At 41.8% G+C, this 16,631-nt stretch overlaps 1 long non-coding RNA gene across 2 annotated transcripts; it reads right to left on the reverse strand.

Moving 5' to 3' along the window:
- Nucleotides 1-814: 814 nt before the first annotated feature.
- Nucleotides 815-10,107, reverse strand: LOC125930701 (uncharacterized). Of its 2 annotated transcripts, none has more exons than XR_007460222.1 (4): nt 9,818-10,107; nt 8,035-8,198; nt 4,992-5,368; nt 815-955 (listed from the first exon to the last, which is right to left on the reverse strand). It is a non-coding gene; the product is annotated as an uncharacterized LOC125930701 (long non-coding RNA). The 2 variants fall into 2 exon arrangements; XR_007460221.1 differs by having other exon boundaries at nt 9,814-10,107.
- Between the last annotated feature and the right edge of the window lie 6,524 nt (nt 10,108-16,631).

Genomic DNA, 16,631 nt, shown 5'->3' on the forward strand with positions numbered 1-16,631 from the left:
GAGAGAGAGAGAAAGGTTCAGGAGAAACAGACCCTAGATTCTAAGAAGCATTGGGCTGGAGGCTTGACGTAGGCATGGTTTTCTTGTTTGTATTGGAGATTTTCATACTAAAAACCATAAGGATAGAGGTTCTATTCCAATGACATTGGGAAAAGGATTCCAACAGCTATGTTTCCTTCTCTCTGCAATTCCTGCAATGGACATTTCTCATTGCATGCTTGGATCATAAAGCTTCATTTTACAGGCTTCCTGCATTTCGAATCTGAATTTATTGCTTCAGCAAAACCTGTATAATACCATGACCATTCATCGTGATTTGGCTAAGATAGTCCAGCTTTATTCCTGTTATTCTAGCATAATTATTAATAGCATTACCTTTCACTTTCAAAGGTGTCCCAGCTTGAATGATAAGTTAGCAATTACAGAATCAACCTAATTTTAGTAAATCTCTCTAAAAAAATTTTTTAGGGGTGTCTGGGTGGCTCAGTCAGTTAAGCGTCCCACTTCAGCTTGTCATGATCTCACAGTTCGTGGGTTCAAGCCCCGCATCTGGCTCTGTGCTGATAGCTTGGAGCCTGGAGACTGCTTCAGATTCTGTGTCTCCTTCTCTCTCTGCCCCTCCCCTCCTTGTGTTTCTCTCTCTCATTCTCATACTCTCAAAAAAAAAAATTAAACATTAAAAAAAATAAGGATATTTTGATGCTGAAAATACCTTAAAATTATGAGAGAAGTGATATCATTCATATCACAGACTGAAAGAAACAGAGTGATAATACAAGTATTTACCATTTATTAAAAAACAAATGTGCCAGTCATTATGCTAAAGACTCACCTCATTTTATTTCATGTGTAAACTTTATAGTTTCACTCTGACCAATTTCTATAGGTGTAGAAATGAAGCACAAGATGATGAAGAGACTTTCTGAGGAATCATCAAGGAGTAGATGGAAGTATCCTGTGGAGGGAAAACAAAATCATGATAACCAGAGGGAAGGAGGAAGATACCAGAAGAATATGAGGCATGCAAATAGGGACAAAGCCCACACAAGGAAGACCACTTGGTTCAAGGCCAATCATACCCCTTGGCTAGCACCTTGTAGAACCTGAAACACTAATGCATCTTGGGAGCTTGAATCACATTCAGCTGCCCAGATGCTTAAGGGAAGACCTGAAGTCCACTGACCCTAGAACACTGAGATACAAAACCTTTGCAATAATGAGGTTTTTTTCTCAACTATCTCCCCCCGCCCACCCCCTACCTTTTCTTTGGCCTAGCACCATCTCTCTAGAGCTCTCTAGAACAATACCAAATTATAAATATTGTCATGACTTTTAAAATCCAAAGGCCATTAAGAATGGATTCAAGAGTGTCATGGCCTGCAAAGTCCCTGATAAGGCTCAGTCGCTGAAGATTAATCTCTCACCTCTTCTCAGATCTGTCTATTGGCTAACATGAAGCATGGTCCATGGATCTGAGCACTGGAAGATGGGTTTTGAACTTTCCTCTTGCATTATTCACATTCTTTCGGCCACTAGCAAGGGATTCTCATTTCCAACATCATGATTAATCTAATCCCTCCAAGTTTCCACAAGGAATCACATCTTCGTGAAGTTTAATTTAATGTAATTTGACGTAACACTGCCCCCTTGTGCCTCACTACATGAGGGGCCTTTTCGGGGAAGGATTTATTCTTAATTAAAAATAAAATTTATTATTCCAGCACCTTATTGAACATTATGCTGGGGAGGGGAAGATGCATTTCTTGTTTATATCCCTTCATCATTTATCTCAGGCCTTTGTTACATTGGTTTCCATCATTGCTAACTGCTGGCCAAGGAAATCAGTTCTAAGGGGCAGACTTCAACATAAATCCACATGTGATTATTTTAAAGTAGCATATGGACGGAAATAGCAAACAATAATCCAGGCTGCCCAGGAATGAGGAGTTCAGGAGAAACTGAGTAAGAAATCAGGAAATGAAAAGAAAGTTATTAAATAGACTTGCCACAGCTGGCCTAGTGATTTCAATAGACTTGGTTAATGGGAAAAACAATCATAGAGAGCTCTTTAATTGCTTTTCTGCTGAGTTCCTTTCCACATCTCCATGTTTGCAGAGATTAATTAGGAGTTCCAATCACAACCTAAAACTAAACTCAATGAGACAGATCAGAGAATTAAAAAAAAAAAAAAAAAAAAATGGTGCCATGCTCTGGAGACTTCTGAGCAGTGTATCTCATAAAATTGATGGTCAGTGCTTCTGGTTTGCAAAAGATTACTTGCAAAGAATAAGTAATGCAAGGGCAGAACCCTAATATCAAATAACGCACAAATCCTTACTCCTAGCTCAAAAATTGGGCCTGGGCATTTTTCTCTTGATTAGCCACTACTCAGCTCTCTGGGCGAGATATTGGTAGGAAAATGATCCAGAAAACTTTGGATGTTCTATAAATCACTGAAGCAAAGAGGATGCAGCCAAGCTGACCTCTGAGATAAGGTGACACACAAAGAGACCGCATAAACTAACCTCTGGAAGTGTACTCGTCACCCTTCCAGGGACAGTTCTGAGAATTGTTCCATTTCCATTGGGTTTGTAAACTCCAGCATCACCTCCGTGATCATCTCAAGATAGACACATTGGCCTATGATAGATGTCTGGGGATTGAGTACATAGTAGGGGTGCCTAAAAAACCAGTCCATGTGCTTTTCTTCTCCACCCTTGACTCATCCCCTCCTAGGCCAGACTTTGCTTTCTGATGAGCTCTTTTTAACCCAGTCCAGGAGTTTCAGCTTTCCCTAAGGCTGTGGACATTCCCCATGTCTTGAACAACCAGAAGCCCCCTTTCCATTTATCTTTTATTCCTGGTTTTCGTTTTTTTTGTTTGCAGTATTTGTTTTTGTTTTAAGTGTGCCCCCTGCTGGTCTATTGTTTCACACAGAACCCCATCAGGGTTCCATGACAGACCAGCAAAAGTGCTCTAAGAGGTTGTGATTGTGATAGGTTTGTCTTGCCTAGTTAAGCAGGAGGGACAGGTTTCCCTGAAGAACTTTCACTCTCCATGAAGAAGGGGACCCTGATAGCAGTAGGCTAGGAGACTAGGGGGGAAGCAGAGGAGAATCATTTCCAATGGGAGACACGGGAAAGGTGAAAATCAATAAAGACATAAACACAGAGTTAAAATCAAATAAGCAGGAAGGAGACCGTCACAAGATGAGACTGGGAAGGTCCATTTTGTGACATTTTTCAGGAGAGACTAAGAACTTTTCTCACCTCTCTACTATGAGGCTCCCCTTTCTTGATCCTTGGCACCCCCCTTCCCAAGCACACCAATTCTGGACCCAGCAATTCCCTCCACCCATCAAAACTAAATCTCAGCCGTGCAACTGATCAAACGTGGTCACGCAGAGAAATGACTGCAAAAGCTTGATGAATCACAGTAGTTCCTAAAATCTTGGTAGACTGCAGAGCCCATAAACCCCAAGATGGTCTGAGTTCAAATCCAACACTTCACTCTGTCAGTCTCCTCATCTGTAAAGCCTTTCTTCCCAGGCTTCTGGGAGAATTTAACAAGACAGTAAAAGTGCTCAGGGCAGCAAAGCAGGACATTCTTAGCTAGGATTTGCATTTCGATCATGGCACCGAGCTTTCAGCCAGAGGAATAAATCCTGGTGGCATTTTAGATAAGAGTGAGCTGGAAAGGCGTTTGTGCATTTTGTTCATCTTGGAGTCGCGTGCAGATCTCCAGCTGGGCCCAGTTGAAAGGCCAGGTTGACTATCTCATGAAGTAAACTGGAACATACTTCATACATCAAGTAGCCTGCCCTGGATAGAAATGACAGGATTTCTCTTGGAAGGGACACCGAATGTATGGGGCTTTTTGTCTTTCCTGAGTGGCCTATATTTACTGATCTGTTGTTAAAGAACATGAAAGGTTTCTGCAATTTCAAAAAGCATTTATTTTTTACTTAAACTTAAAATTTCATCGAAGTCTTCTTCAATGAACTTTTTAGGGCTTGGATGTTTGCAACTTTTTCCTTAATTAAAAATTTGGGATGTTAAGATTATTTTACTTCCTTTATCAGATACCGTGCATGTTTTTCTCTGGCTGCAGTATTTATTACTGTTAAACGTAGGATAATACTCACATTTGTCAACACAATCATTACTTATTTTTTTTTCATTACCTATTTTGTATATGGCACCGATAGAGACTGTGTACATGTGTTGGGGTGGAGGAACTATTAGGAAAGGGGCCACAGACTGATAAGATCCCGAGTTTTAAATCCAGAAGGAGAGAAGAGTGACATCCACAGAAAACGGCTTCATAAGGAGGGGAAGAATAAGTAGCCCCCAAGAGACAGGGACCAGTGGCACTTAGCTATCAATGTGCATCAGAATCACTTGGAGAGTTTTTTAAAAATATGCAGATACCTCTGTTCCACCTCTCGAGATGCCGATTCCATGTACTGGGGGTAAATTCCTGCCTGTTTGTGATTGGTTTAAACAACGCACAGGTGATTCTGATGCGTAGCCAAGGTTGAGAACAGCTACTATGGGTCGACAGGAAGGGAGATTCAGAAGAGCACGAGTCCCTTTGCTCTTGGAGAGAACGAGAGAGTGGATTCATGGAAGAGATGACATTTTACACATATATGTAGTTGTAAGATGAATGCAGGCATGACGTATGTGATGTCATCCATAGAGCTGGCCCCAGATAAGCATGCATGTATTGGTCATCCTTAACTCAAGAACCAGAGAGACAAGGTAACCACCCGGTAGAAGATATGAGAGATACTCAAAGATAATACCAAACTCAAATGTGCAAGGAGGCCCTGGATATTCCACCAACCAAGAGTAAAGCGCTGCCTGATGGAGAACAGAAAGGCTGAAAACTGCTGCAAGTTTAGAATTCCTACAATCCTGTCGTTCTAGAACTACAAAATGATAAAGGGGGGGGGGAGCACATCCAACATTATTGGAAATGTTACTTACAGCTGAGAAAAGAGGGCAGATGGATGATGGGAACGTGGCAGCGCCAATGACTACAGCATGCATTGTCTTGAGTCTTCCCACGTCAAAGAGGGAGAGAGCTCCGATGACTTCTTGAAGGTTTCCGCTTTACTGAGAAGGTGAGGCAACAGTCTAAACTCTGCCATTGAGCACCCTGTGTTTCTGTCTCGTTCCATGTGGCTTCCTTCACACTTCTGCTTTTATTGGAAGTACTGGAATGGCCATGAGCACCTCTGGAATTGTGTGAAAGTTGGAGACAGATTTAATTTGGGTTTATGTGGCTCATAGTCATTTCCATGTAGTGATGTGCAGGTCCTGAGCCGGAGGCCATATCTCAGTATGAATGTGCCCTGTAGTAACTGACACCACAAACATGTTAAAAAGAAAAAAAAAACAAACATTAAAACATATAGAGCCAGAGGCTCATATGCAAAACACTCTGTCTATTCACATAGCTTACAATATGGAAGAAATAGAGGTTTTCCCAAATTTGACAACAATTTTTAAAACAATTTTTTCAACGTATGATCTTGCTATGTGTGAAGGTGAAAATAACCATTATAAGCCACAAATAGTAAAAATCAAATTTTGATCAAATATGCTAGAGAAGAGATTGAATCTCTAATATCTTTCTATTCTCTCCTTAAAAACAATATGAGGGGTGACTGAGTGGCTCAGTCAGGTATACGTCTGTCTCTTGATCTTGGCTGAAGTCATGACCTCAAGGTTCATGAGGTCGAGCCCCCACATCAGGCTCTGCACTGACAGTGTGGAGCCTACTCGGTATTCTCTCTCTCCCCCCCCCATCCCTCCCCTGTTTGCACGCTCTCTCCCTCTCTTTCTCCCTCTCTCTCAAAATAAATAAATAAACTATGAAAAAAATATGATAAAATATCATATGAAAAGTTCTTCAACTATGGAGATATGTCAGGCAGTTAACTAATAAAAGTATAATGCTCTTTTTCTGGATTTTGTGTGATGTCTGTGGTATCTATCAGCTTTTTGAAATGTGTTACTTGTTGTGATTTTTTTTTCATTCTAAGAAAAAAAACCCACTGTGTTCACATCACTATAATTTTTTGCCTCTCCTGAAATTCACAACAAAAGAAGCATTATGGGGAACATTCTAAATGTCGCACCTCATCTCTCATCTCAAGACGACAAGAAATTCTATGTTTTTTATTCATTTAAATCAAATCGTCTAACTCCCAGTGCTTAGCTTTTCAAGAATTCAGGAAATTCTCGGTCATCATTGGTGTTTCTGCCCTCCCAGAAACACCCGGTTCCCAAGGTCTTACCCAACCCCAAGCAAGAGGGTGACGTGTCTATTTATCTGCTAGGGCGTCTATGGCACACTGCTCCAAGGAGACTCTATGACTGCCCTGCTTTGCTGAGGACATAGCCATCTTGGACTAGTTTTAGACCCCTTCCGCTTATGGTCCTTTTCTGGGTTTGCTATGTACACATCACTCTTCCCCAACCCAGGAATGGGGCATTGGATGGATCTGCCCCATCCCAGTCCCCAGTGAGCTTCACCACATTTAGGTACGTCCAAATTCCTAGGAATACTCCCTTATTCTCTATCCTTGACCTCAAACACTCTCCCTCGGCTCTATAAGCTAGGACCCTTAGTCCCATATCTTTTACAAGCTTAGGCTTTCAAAAAGGCAAGAAAAGCATTGTCTTCAGGCAACACTGGTTCTCAATCATGGAGGTAAAAACCTAGGCTGAAGGAAAAGTCAAAGTCCCGGCTACTTTCGGGAACAGAGAGAAAGGGAAAATATAGGGAGAATGTTGAGCAAAACAGAAATACTCGATTAGTATCTCCAATTGAAAGAACAAATCTGACCACACCACTCCCTAAACCGCACCTTTTCAGTGGCTTGCAATCACTTAGTAGATACAGCAACTAACCAGTAACGACAAGACCACTTACTTGTAGCACCTGCCCCCCCAATTCCACAGAGGTGCATTAATAATTGCAATGTTCATCAGACTGCTTAAGGGTCTTGTTAAAATGTGCGTTCTGGGGGCGCCTGGGTGGCTCAGTCGGTTAAGCGTCCGACTTCGGCTCAGGTCACGATCTCGCGGTCCGTGAGTTCGAGCCCCGCATCGGGCTCTGTGCTGACAGCTCAGAGCCTGGAGCCTGTTTCAGATTCTGTGTCTCCCTCTCTCTCTGCCCCTCCCCCGTTCATGCTCTGTCTCTCCCTGTCTCAAAAATAAATAAACGTTAAAAAAAAATTAAAAAAAATAAAAATAAAAATAAAAAAAAAATGTGCGTTCTGATTCAGAAGGTCTAGAGTGAGGTCTGGGATTCTGCATTTCTAACAAGCTCCAGGTGACACTCCAGGACTTCAAGGACCACATTTTGAGTAGCAACAGACCACGGCTTTTTTTTCCCCGAGCGTCCAGCACATCATACAACACCCTTGTTTCATAGTGGATTGTAGAATGACCTGTCCTTAGAGTTACCTGGGGACTTTTCTTTAAAATGCCGGTTTCCTGGACCTCACCCCAGATTCACTCGTTAGAATCTCTGTGATGGGTTCCATTAAGTGCATTTTAACAAGCCCCTTGTTAGGCTTCATAGCATTTAGCAGCCATTGTTCTGACTTTGCCCATGATTAACTACTCAAAGTATTCCTAAGGTACCTTTCACTTTCCTGACCCCAGGACTCTGCATAAACTGGAGCCTCCAGGGTCCTTATCCAGTATCATTCTTCACCTGCAGTCTATCCATTCTACGTGCATTATTCCTACTAAGCCTTCAGAAACCTTCTGGGTCGCCTGTCAATCTGGACTGAGTACACTTCTGTGCTGCTTTCAACCATCCTGTGAATACTTGGATCCCAATATTATGACTACTTGCATGTCTCCCTCACAGTCTGTGAGCTGCTTGAGGAGAGGGAGTTAACATTTATATACCATGGACATGAACCAGTACCAGGGATGGATAAACAAATGAATGGATAGGATGAAGAGAGAGAGAAAAACAGAGAATGAATGAAAGGCAGATCAGTCTTACACCAAGGTTTATGATGCCTTCCCAATGGTTTCTGCCATTTCTCATTTCTCCTCGATCACCAGCTTCCACTTCCATATTCTCTTTCGCTGTTTGTCAACTCAGATGAAAAAATTCAGCCCTTTTCCTGTTTCTACAAAAGTATCCTGAGGGCAAGGAAGAATTTGCTAGAAGACAAGGGATGAAGAGAGCAACCAGATGAGAACTCTTGTCAGATCACCAGTCCACCTCCTTAGTGCCCTCTACACTCATTGCCCAGAGAAACCAATTTAGTTCCTTCCAAGTTTGCAGAATACACCACACTGATGCGTGGATAATTGACATTTCCCTCTATAGCATCCTAACAGAACCCTGAGATTTTTAGGGATTCACCTATCCAAGCAACCACGTGCTTCAGAGGACCTCCCCTATCCCCAACTCTGAGGACAGGCTTGACTTATCAAAGAAGTGATTGACAAACATAGGTAGGGGCAGGTGACCCAATCCAGGCCAAGAGACAGGTGAGAGAAGGTTTCCTGAGGGGCTCATAAGAAAAGTGTCCTCATTCATAGGAGATAGCCCAAAAAAGAGATTGTCTCTTTTCTTCCCTCAGCCATGATGGTTTGATATGACACCTAAAACTGTTACAGGCATCTTGCCACCAGGAGGAGGAAAGTGACTTTGAGAATGGCCGCAGACAAATGGAAAGAACCAATGAGATAGAAATAACATAGTAAGTTCACCAAACCCATTTCCTTTTCCTCCCGATCATATAGCAAATCACACTGAATAGCCTCCCGCGAAGTTAGTGCCAAAAGAATTGAGTCCTGATCCATAGACTATGATAGTTGTAGCTTCTAGACCTGGTCTCTAAAATGTCCTGCTTGTTCCTCCATATTCCTTCTCTTTCTCCATCTGCAGGTTGGGTCATGCTAGGGTGCTTCTGAAGCCTTCAAGATGGTAGAGCTAGAGCATAGATGAAGCCAAGATCCTTGGATGTGATAAAAGTATCTATTTTCATCGAGTACTTACACAAATGAGTAGTAGTATTGTACTGTGTTAAGCCATGGAGATCTCGGGACTAGTTTGTTAAAGCATGTTGTAGACTGACTGTATCGTTCCCCAATTCATGTGTTGAAATCTAATACACAAACTTATGGTATTTGATGGTGGGGCCTTGGTGAGGTGATTAGGTCATGAGGGTAGAGCCCTCATGAATGGGATTGGTGCCCTATAAGAGACCAGAGAGCTAGCCCTCTCTCTTTCCACCATGTGAGAATCCAAGGAGTTCAGTAGTGTGCAACCCAGAAGATCCTCAACCGAACCTGACCATGCGGGCACCCTGATCTTGAATCTCCAGAATTGTAAATAAATGTCTGCAGTTTTCAAGCCACCCGGTCTATGGTATTTTCTTACAACAGCGCACGTAGACTAATACATAGCGTGTGGCATTACTTACACTGATTAACAAAACTAAATTCCTTGAGTGCTGAATCAATTAACCCTGCAGTCCATCTACCTCTAGACTTTGTTTCCTGAGCAAACTTTTTAAAATCTTTAAGTCCATTTGGGGAAGGATCTTGTGTTACTTTCAGCCCAAGACATTGTAACAGAGAAATTCACATCTCTACAGCTCCTGCTTTTATATTTGTATAAACAAACCCATCCAGATGGTCACGGAACAAAGACCAGAACCTAATCTGTTAAAAATGTATAGAAATATATAAGGATTTTTTTTAACCCCCCAGGGATGGTCTGCTTTTTAATCCTCACTTGTGATTTTCTGTCCCCTATTGTCCATACCTACTTCTGTGCTTATTTTTTGCTTGATGAGTTCAGGGGATTCTTCTTCTAACCAGCATCCTCCTCCAGACAGCCAAGGACCTAAAGCAATGTGGAATTTAACACTAGGCATTCTGGAATACCTCTCCAGATAAATCTACTGATCAGAACTCCTTGAGCAGTCTCCCCAGACCTAACAAAAAACTAGATTTTTCTCCAGAGTCTTATCTTGTGTGCTCTTGATTCAGGGGCCTCCCTTAGGAGGAAAGCCTTTGTGACATTACCCCCCATTCCTTTGTGACACACTTTCATCCACCCCTAGACAAAGGGCCACAAGCGTGGCCTTTCTCCCACTGCGGGTGCCCCATCCTTCTCAGCCTGATGGCTCCAGTGTCCCAGGGATTGATGCATCAGTGGATTCACCCACAATCCAAGACCGACAAGACTACCTCAATTAGTCTTTCTATAGATACAGCAGATGTAGAGAGGAAATAAAATGTTCTAAAGTTATTTATGTATTTATTTATTTATTTATTATTTGTGGGGAGTGGGCAGAGAGAAAGGAAGAGAGGATCCCAAGCAGGGTCTGCACTGCCGGTGTGGAGCCTGATACAGAGCTCGAACTCGCAAACTGTGAGATCATGACCTGGGCCGAAATCATGAGTTAGATGTTTAACCGACTGAGCCACCCAGGTACCCCAGAAATAAAATATTCTCAACAAACAGGATTTACAACATTAGGGATACGGAGAGCACACGTCTACCTATTCTCCCTTCTCATGGTATTTTCCTTTAGAAACTGAAATAGTTTTTCTGAGCTCCAAAGCATTTCCTGAAATGTTTCCTCCTTATTTCCTTCCCACATTAAAGCTCACCACTTCCTCTTTTATGAATCCTATTATGGTATCTACTGTCCTTTGATATGTTTATCAATGCAGCAGCATACAGGGGTTACAAGCTTGGACCCTGGAGCCAAACTGCCTCAGCTTGATTTCCTGGTTCTGTCCCTCACTGGTTTTTTAACCTTGAACAACGTAAGCTCTCAGGGCCTCAGTCTCCTCCCCTGCAGAAGGGGATTATAAAAGTGACTTCATCAGGTGGTGTTGAACATTAACTGAGGAAATTCACTTAAAAGAGCACCCAGAACAGTATAAGGGCTCAGTAAACATCGGGGTAACTATTTGGATATCTCTTTCCGCCCTTTTATGATAATAAGCCCCTTGAGGTAAAGAACAAAATGTTACCCATCTTGTATTCCCAGTGTGGGGAGGGGGCCTGATGTAATGCTCTGTTTGTGTTGATTGAATGAATGGGAAATAAGTAACTGAATGAGTTTCTGGATATGTCTAGGGCTAATAAGCAATTATTCAGAGATTTCCCCACCGAAAATCATAGCTCTATAGCCAAGGAATTCCAGTCTTTGTGTCATCCGTCATAACCCAAGATGAGCTTGGATTCGTTTTCTCTGCACCAGTGACTGAGCTTTCCAAAGCCTCCTCTGCTTCCATTTCCACCCTCAACTCCTGCACTCTGCATCCTTGCAAAGGGGTGAAAACATCCTGTCTATCCAACCACAAGGAAACAGTTAAGGAAGTCAAACCATACTACGAGGCCATGAAAAAGACGGGTTAGATATCTTATCCTTCTATTGCAAGACATTAGTAATTAACTATTAAAATGATAAAATCAAGTTATAAAACTGTATTACAGAGTGCCCGTTTTGGTAAAATATACATTTGATATACTACATGTCCAGACATGTGGTTTTCACCTGCACATCAGACCTTAAAAAATGATCCCTGCCCAAGCCCACTCCAGACCACTTGAATCAGAAACTCCAGGGGTGACGTACAACCATTGGTATGCCTTAAAAGCTCCCCAAGCGATTCTAATGACATAAATGGATATGTTATCAGTGGCTGTCTCTGCCTGGTGGGATTGCTGGTGTTTTTATTTTCTTCCCTTTGCTTATCTTTTTGTCCCCTCCTATAAATGTGTATTGCTTCTGTGATAAGGGGGAAAAAACATACACAATCAAAGTGAAGTAGGGAGAAAGGTAGAGCAGAGGCGATTTTTAATATAGGCTAGGCCCTTACTGGAAGGGAGGGGTCTGTAACACTTGGCACGCTGTGCTGTTTAAATTGCGATTCCACAGGAACTCATACGAGGGGCCGGGGGTAAAAACACACCATTGTACTGCAGTTCAACGCCAACCAGCAGAGAGATAATTAAATGATAAGCTAGCAGCTCTAAAACACTGGACTCATTTTTGAAGTTTATTAACCTTCTTGTTGGGTAAAGCTCAGCTTTAACTGTCAACTACCATCAAGACCTTGAGCAAAAGAAAGAACGGAATGCACGGGAGTCCCCTGACAGTTCACAAGATTGTCTGACAAGGGAGTCGATGCCAAAGGCTACCATACGACAGGCAAATCCAATCCTTTCTGATGCCCAGAATTTGAAATTAATCTCTCAGTTTCTCTAGGTAATCGTAAATTCCAGTAGTTGCATAAGTAGTGGGATGGGCAGGGAGATCTGAGAAACATTTGCAGGGAGAGGCACCTGGGTGGCTCAGTCAGTTAAATGTCCAACTTCAGCTCAGGTCATGATCTTGTGGTCCATGAGTTCAAGCTCTGCGTGGGGCTCTGTGCCGACAGCTAGGAGCCTGGAGCCTGCTTCGATTCTCTCCCTCTCTCTCTGCCCCTTGCCCACTTGCTCTCTCTCTCTCTCTCTCTCTCTCTCAAAAATAAATAAACATTTAAAAATGTTTTTAAATATATGATAAAAAAAATAAGTCGCCCCTCACCTTAAAATTCCACTATTATTGACAAGACCAGTTCATTCCAGTAGAAGAAAGCATTATCTTCTCTTGTCTTCTCTTCTTAAGCTTCGAACATTCCTGAAGGGGATTAGCATTCTGTTATCTATGATTCATTCATTTATTCAACAAAATTTTACCCATCTATTCAATAAATATTTTTAGCACCTATCATGTATCAGGGACAGTGTTCAGCAGTAGGGATAAGTTGGTGAGCAAAATCTGTCTTGCCCTTTTGGCTCGTGACCTAGTAAAAAAGACACAAGTTAATCCAAAAGTCACACAACTATAAAATTCCAATCGTAATAAATATTGCAAAAAACATTTGATGTCACAACAGAATACAAGAGAGGAACTGAGTTTGTTTGGGGGCAGAGATTGAAGTGTGAACAGAATATACATTTACAGTGTAAGAAAGGAAAGAGCACATACAAAATGTCTTAATTATGACGTGGTAAGTCTAATAAGAGTAATGTGAAAAAATACACAGGGAGCTCAAAGGAGGGTTTGCTCTTAGTATAAAGATCAGGTTACAGAAGAAGGACCACCTGATCCCAATTTTGAAAAATAACTAGGCAAGGAAGTGTGTCCATATTCCAGAGATTGATACAAGCAGAAAGTGGCAGTATTAGGGTTAGGGGAGGGCAAAGTCTTGTTAGGAAAGAGGTAACTGTCACCATGTGTCTACTCTCTGAGCAAAGATGACTGCATCTTTGGTTTCAGGGGCACATGATGACTAGATTGTGAAGGGCCAAAAATGCAGCCTTTTTTCCAAGCGATGTGGAACCATGAAAAGCCTGTAAACAGTAGAGCTCAATAGCTACTTCTTTGTCTGAAAGGTAACTGCCGTCCTCCAGAGAACTGAGCTTCCAAAACGTTGAATGAATAAATGAATAAATAATCTAGTCCTACACCTAGAAGGGTGACTGCTGAAGACTTCTGAGAAAAGTACAAGACATAATCTAACGTTTATTGCTAATGTGGTCACCGCAGTTTTAAACGACACAGCCTGGGGGCACCTGGGTGGCTCAGTCGGTTAAGCCTCCAACTTCAGCTCAGGTCACGATCTCACGGTCCGTGAGTTCGAGCCCCGCGTCGGGCTCTGGGCTGACGGCTCAGAGCCTGGAGTCTGTTTCCGATTCTGTGTCTCCCTCTCTCTCTGCCCCTCCCCCGTTCATGCTCTGTCTCTCTCTGTCTCAAAAATAAATAAACGTTAAAAAAAATTTTTTTAAATAAAATAAAATAAACGACACAACCTGGTTTACCCACTACCTTAAAGGGATGAATTGTCCAGACTGCCACGCGTGAGGAGCTCTGATGTAGGCCTGAAGTGAGGCGCTCAGAATCCCTCCCCCAAAGCCTTTACCAATGAAATGTGGACTTCTGTGAGAAGATGCTACCATCACTATGATCGTTTTTATACAGAGAGATGGTTTCCATCTATAAATATAGGAAGAGGCACATCAAAATAGGTTAATGCACATGACTATGAGTCAGAACTCTATATTGCAAATGACAGAAATCCAACCAGAACAAGCCTAAGCAAAAGGGAATTTATAGGACCATAAAACTGAGGAGGTTTTAACCAAAGGTTGAAACCAAAGGTTTTTTTTTGTTTTGTTTTTTGTTTTTTTTATTTTTGGGACAGAGAGAGACAGAGCATGAACGGGGGAGGGGCAGAGAGAGAGGGAGACACAGAGTCGGAAGCAGGCTCCAGGCTCGGAGCCATCAGCCCAGAGCCTGACAGCCCAGAGCCTGACGCGGGGCTCGAACTCACAGACTGCGAGATCGTGACCTGGCTGAAGTCGGACGCTTAACCGACTGCGCCACCCAGGCGCCCCTGAAACCAAAGGTTTTAACCAAAGGTTAAGAGCCTCGGGCACAGGTTTGATCCAGAGGTTCAAGCAACATCAAAAAAATCTGTATCACCCTCCATTTCTTAGATCTTCCTGAATCTGCTTAGTTTCATTTTCAGATACGCCCTCTCTTTATGAGAAATCATCCATCACTGGTGGCCTTCACATTCACATCCTCTATGTTCAGAATTATCAGTAGTAGAAACAAGCCTTTTTTGTGGCTTTAGCAGAGGAGCCTTGAAGAAGAGTCTTGCAGAACTCTAGAGAGACAGGTTCATCTAACTGGCAGATGTGAGTCAGTGTCTATGACTGAGTAAATTGTTCCCTCATAGAAAAAAAATAAAATAAAAAAGTTCTGTTTCTAGAGGAAACAGGATGATGCGGTACCGAGCAAACAAAAACAACAAATGTGATAGATTTTGCAACGGGCTCACATTTTTCTGCTCCGACCCCCTTGTAGCATGCCCTATTGGATGCCAGAGGCTGGAAAGCTAAAAAAAACCACCCATCCCAGACTCCCTTACAGCTCAGATGTGCACAGGGCAGCTTCTGCCAGCAGACATACTCATGCAAAATTTAGCAGCTTATGTTGTTTATTCTGGCAAGTGCATTCGTGGAGGCATTTTGGCGAGATAATTATAGATGGTCCCCAGCTTCACAGGTAGCAGGAAAAAGGGTTCCGGGCAAATAATTTGCTGGTACGGGTCACACCAAGGCAACTCTGTCTTGGAATCAACATCTGTGGTGTGGCTCTAATCATTGCAGAGGGTGTCACTCCCTTGGTAAACCTCTTGTGCACTGTATGTTTGGAAATCTTCCATGAAAGCCCAGCCCACAGCCTGTTCCTTCAGTCCTTCCAAGGGTTTTGTAAGTCCTTACATCTTTGTATATTTAATCCCTTTCTATTTAAGTCAAGTGGGTTATCTTCTGTTATCTGCAGCTGGCCCCTGACCAATAAATACAGCAATCCACTATAATTTCTGAACAGTGTTCTACAAAAACTTTCTTCTGAATTCTTCACATAAAGGGTGGAATCATGGAATCTAGCTCAGTATAGTTATTCTAGACCTCTCACGAGCTCATTCCATTACTGATGGGCCCTGGCAGTTTGAGATATACATTTTTATTCTGACATCTTACAGCTCACTACTGCTCTCTTCGTCCATACCTAATTTGTTATTAAACTCATCTCTTTAGATGTTAATTTTAATTACTGCAGTTTTCAATTCCCATGTTTGTATGTGGTTCTTTTTAAAATCCGTGGAGTCATTTTCCCAGTTTCCTGACATGACTTTTCATTTTTCAGCATAGCTATTTTAAAATGTGTTTGATCTTTGCAACATCTGGGTAGGGCCTATCTCTACTGTCTGTTGTTCTGTCTGTAATTAGTCGTGTGTAGTCTCCTTGTCTGCGTGATTCCCTGTGGATATAAATGTAATGGCCTATACGTTAAAATGGTGTCCACAGAAATAATTTGAGAACTCGAATCATGTTACCTTCTCCCAAAAAGAATCATTCATTTACTTTTGTCACAACCGGAAGCAGGAGGAATCTAGAACCAGCTCTATGTAACTTCAGGAACCACCCAGATAAGGCAAAGATGAACTGCAGACTCTAAGAAGCCAGGTTTACTCCCAGTTTACCTGGTCTAATTGAGGAGGGGCTCTTTATGTGCCCAGCCCAGTCCATAGTGTTTTAACGACTTCTCTGCTCTTGGAAGGTCCTGAACTCCAACTTTTGTCTTCCAGGCCCCACGAGGCTGTCAGTGTGCAAACATCCAGGTTTGCACCAATGAGGGCAACCAGAATTAAGGCAGCCAAAAATACTGGTTTCACCTCTCTCGAGGGCTTCTATCTCCTCCATCTGGTCCTCCAAATTTTTCATAACCTTTTTAGCGCTCTTAAGCCTTAAAATAAATAAATAAATATATATATATTTATATATATATAAATTTATATTATATATATATTTATATATGTATATAAATTTATATATATATACAAATTACATATTTGTGTATATATATACATACATATATATGTATATATGTATATATGTATACATATATATACAAATATGCATATAATATATATGTATATATATATATACAAAAATTTGTATATATATACAAATTATATATGTATATAAATTTATATATAAACATA

The sequence above is a fragment of the Panthera uncia genome, chromosome A2, assembly GCF_023721935.1.
Source record: "Panthera uncia isolate 11264 chromosome A2, Puncia_PCG_1.0, whole genome shotgun sequence".
Classification (NCBI taxonomy): domain Eukaryota; kingdom Metazoa; phylum Chordata; class Mammalia; order Carnivora; family Felidae; genus Panthera; species Panthera uncia.